At 48.6% G+C, this 4,335-nt stretch overlaps 1 long non-coding RNA gene across 1 annotated transcript; it reads right to left on the bottom strand.

Annotated features, from left to right (window-relative positions):
- Positions 1-2,847: 2,847 nt before the first annotated feature.
- LOC143987078 (uncharacterized) lies at positions 2,848-3,918 on the bottom strand. The gene is made up of 2 exons (XR_013276592.1): positions 3,712-3,918; positions 2,848-3,628 (listed from the first exon to the last, which is right to left on the bottom strand). It is a non-coding gene; the product is annotated as an uncharacterized LOC143987078 (long non-coding RNA).
- Positions 3,919-4,335: the final 417 nt, after the last annotated feature.

Genomic DNA, 4,335 nt, shown 5'->3' with positions numbered 1-4,335 from the left:
ATGTAAATGGTGTTCGCACCACACATGTGAGGTATTGTCACAAAAGTTAGAGCGAGAGCAATAATTATAGCACTAGACCTCTTCTGTAACTCTAAACATAACCTGTAAAAAAAATTCAAGCGTTGCCTATGGAGATTTTTAAGTACCATTGCTTGTCACCATTCCTTGAGCGTGCGCGATTTTAAAGCGTGGCATGTTACGTATCTATTTACTCAAATCGCACCAATCATTACATAAGTGCTTATTTTTTTCCATGCAATGTAAGCAGTGTTGGTAACAAATACTAAAGTCACATTGCATACATATATTTTTTTTAAATAGGCAATAATCAAAACGCTGTATTGGTGTTGTTGAATTCTTTTATTCTTACTTTGAAAATGAGTCCTCAATCCATCCCTGTAGCTGCAGTTGCTGTTTTTTAGTATTTCTGGTTCTACAGTAAACAGGGGAGAAGGGGGGGGGGGTGATTGCAAAAGTGAAAGGACACATTCCTGGGCACCTTTTAGACAAGCATTTTTCAGGGGGGAGCTGGCCACTGAGGCCAGTGAGGGAAAAAATGATTTGATCCCCTGCTGATTTTGTACATTTGCCCACTGACAAAAAAATGATCAGTCTATAATTATAAGGGCCGGTTCACACAGGGGGCGACACGAGGCGACACTACTTGGGAAGCCAAGTCGGATCCGACTTGTATCCGACTTAACAGCGCGACCTGGGGCGACTTACAAGTCGCCTCCAGGACAGGGAACTGTACAAGTGAGCTTTCACCCCTTGTGACATCATTCCTGTTCCTGTCTTCTTCCTTGTTCCTGTTTTTGACAGTCTTTCTGTGTCCAAAATGCTCTCTGTGCGTTACCTTATGTCAGCTGTCCTAACAGCTGGTTTGGCAGTACTGATGGAAGAGGAAGAAGAAGAAATGAAGCGGAGGAGGAGGATGGGAAGAAGACGTCGCTACTGGATCCATCCAATCATTGCCAATCGACATAACAGAGGGCAGTTCTGGGCTATGTATGAGAACTTGCGTAGGTTTGATGACAAGTTTTTCAAGTATACACGGATGTCGATCACAAGGCAAGTACATATGCTGTATGTCAGTGTCCACTTTCCACGTCACTTGCCACAAGTTGTGGATTGTCGATCTGCCACGTCCCTTGCCACATGTGCCATGTCACATGCCACGCAATGTGCCGCGCTTGGCACAAGACGTGCCACGAGACCTGCCACGGGTGCCACGGGAAGTGGCACGGGTGCCACGGGACCTGCCACGGGTGACACGGGACGTGCCACGGGTGACACGGGACCTGCCACGGGTGACACGGGACGTGCCACGGGTGACACAGGAAGTGCCACGGGTGCCACGGGACGTGCCACGGGTGCCACGGGACGTGCCACGGGTGACACGGGACCTGCCACGGGTGACACGGGACCTGCCACGGGTGACACGGGACGTGCCACGGGTGACACAGGAAGTGCCACGGGTGCCACGGGACGTGCCACGGGACGTGCCACGGGTGACACGGGAAGTGCCACGGGTGCCACGGGACGTGCCACGGGTGACACGGGAAGTGCCACTGGTGCCACGGGTGCCACGGGACGTGCCACGGGTGACACGGGAAGTGGCACGGGTGCCACGGGACGTGCCACGGTTGACACGGGACCTGCCACGGGTGACACGGGACGTGCCACGGGTGCCACGGGACGTGCCACGGGTGACACGGGAAGTGCCACTGGTGCCACGGGTGCCACGGGACGTGCCACGGGACGTGCCACTGGTGCCACGGGTGCCACGGGACGTGCCACGGGTGACACGGGAAGTGCCACGGGTGCCACGGGACGTGCCACGGGTGCCACGGGACGTGCCACGGGTGACACGGGAAGTGCCACTGGTGCCACGGGTGCCACGGGATGTGCCACGGGACGTGCCACGGGTGACACGGGAAGTGCCACGGGTGCCACGGGACGTGCCACGGGTGCCACGGGTGCCACGGGACGTGCCACGGGTGCCACGGGTGCCACGGGACGTGCCACGGGTGTCACATGACTTGGCACAGATGGGACATGACAAACCAGAAGTAGTGTGTTTGCTAGCAGTAATTGTTCACAAATATGTGGCCTTAAAGTCATGTTGCTAAAGCATTTTTCAAGAGTAAAATAGAGTAGTTTTCCCCTTCGACATTACCTGTCACAGGTGTCACACATTCCACACTTTGTGTATTGTCTACTTAACACATGACTTGCTACGTCACCTCACCCTAGCTAAATCCCTTCAATCGGATGATTTATATTTGGCATATTGTTGATGCGATAATGTGTGTGTGTGTGTGTGTGTGTGTGTAGATACCAGTGGTTTATATTTATTATTTTCTAACATAGATGATTAACAAAATTTTTTTGGTTTGTTGCAGTTTTGATGAATTGCTTGGTCTGGTTGACATCCATCTTGAGCGACAGAACACAACATACAGGAAGAGTATCTCAGCCATTGAAAGACTAATTATTACATTAAGGTAAACTGTCTTTCTGGTGCGCAATACACTTTGCATCCTCACAGCTCAGCGCTACAATTAGCGTGGAGGAGCAGAGCAGGATAGCTGCTGAGTGTCAGCAGCTCTCACATCTTGGAGGGGATAGAAGAGACCCATTGATGTTTGATTATTATTTTTTGTGTGAAGGAGCAGCAGATGAAGCTTTGCTCCAATGCTGCAGCCACCTAGGTAATTATTTTTGACCTAAAAAAACATAGCATGTAATTAAATGTAATATACTCAAACATACCACACATTAGCAAAACATAAACTTTTTTTAATATGAACAAAATTTTTGAAAAAAGCATCAACAAACAGTAACTTTTAAAGAAATAACATTAGCACTTTTATTCTACGAAAAATCAAGACATTAGAAAAACTATAAATTGTGGTACGATGGACCAAAATTGTCACCTTCAGTGGAAGGAATGGGGGAAGGTGTGGGTTGGACACTTTCACGTGTGGCCATTGCAGGGGTAGGAAATGGATAGGGCATGGGGGGATTTGCGCTTTGTGTGTTGTTGCCATACTCATCACAATATGGCCTATAACGAGGGGAATAGTAGGGGTGGGTTCTGGGTGGCGGGGGATTGTAATAGTTAGGGAAGGGTACAGATGGGGGTGGTGGTGGGGCAAACGCTGGAGAGGGGGCACTGGTGGCAGGCTGGTGGGCTATATTTGCCTCAAGCATATCTATAATGTTTTTCATAACATATGCCTGGCGCTCCTGCGGGATTTTTTTGAGCATTGCTGCCACCATAATACCAAATCCGCTTTCCGCACTCTCCATTTCAGTTAACTTTGTATTCATCCGCTCCATCAGTGACGCAAAACGTTCCAAGTTGTTCTGCAGTCTAATCGGTCTTCCCGATCTTCCATGGAGAGCGGGACGGTCTGGTTCCTGTCTGCCCTCAGGTTCCTCGACCTCAGCCATGCTGAGATTGGCCGCCTGGGAATCCTCAACTGTTTCAATAGAGTTTAGGCCAGGACTCTGTATTAAGGACGGAGAAGGTGCCCCTTCCTCTCCGCTGGGAGCAGTGGCCGCCGCAGCACATTGGGCCGATGTACCTGGCTGTTCCAGGTGCGGCATACTGGATTGTGTTCTGCATGAAAGATAGAATACAATTATTATAACCTTATCCAACTGTATAGTATCACTGTCCTAATATGAAAGATATTATCTTACGCTCTAAGATCCATGAACGGCCTCAGGAATTCCATCTCCTCCGCATGGATATAGGGTGCTACTCTTTTCCCCCCGGAACCACTTCGTTGGTTTAATATTTTTTTTAAGTAGCGATTGTAGCAATCGCGGAGCCCCTTCCACCTGGTTTGTAAGATGGTCACTGCAAAACATAAACAGGAACATAATCAATTCTTTTGTTTTTCAGATACCTTGCAACAGGTCATTCAATTGTAAGTCTACATTATGAGTTCATGGCTGGCAAGTCGACTATCAGCTATATCATCCGAGACACCTGCAAAGTTTTATGGGACGTGCTTAACACCATGGTGATGAAGAGGCCGACACCTGAAACATGGCGTGATATAGCAAATAAATTTTGGAGTAGGTGCAATTTTCCCAATTGCATTGGAGCTATCGATGGGAAGCATATACGTGTACAAAAGCCTGTGGGTAGCGGGAGTATGTACTTTAACTATAAAAAATATTGCTCCTTTGTACTGCTCGCCGTTACAGATTCCAACTACTGTTTCACATATGTAGACATTGGATCCTATGGAGGTAGCTGTGATGCAAGGATTTTTGGAAATTCATCCTTTGGTGAAAGACTACGGGAGAATCTACTTG

Source organism: Lithobates pipiens, unplaced genomic scaffold (genome assembly GCF_037356315.1).
Source record: "Lithobates pipiens isolate NorthernLeopardFrog02 unplaced genomic scaffold, aLitPip1_a1.2 Scaffold_18, whole genome shotgun sequence".
Lineage (NCBI taxonomy): Eukaryota > Metazoa > Chordata > Amphibia > Anura > Ranidae > Lithobates > Lithobates pipiens.
The sequence above is the reverse complement of the archived record's forward strand: the minus strand, read 5'-3'. Positions and strand labels throughout refer to the sequence as shown.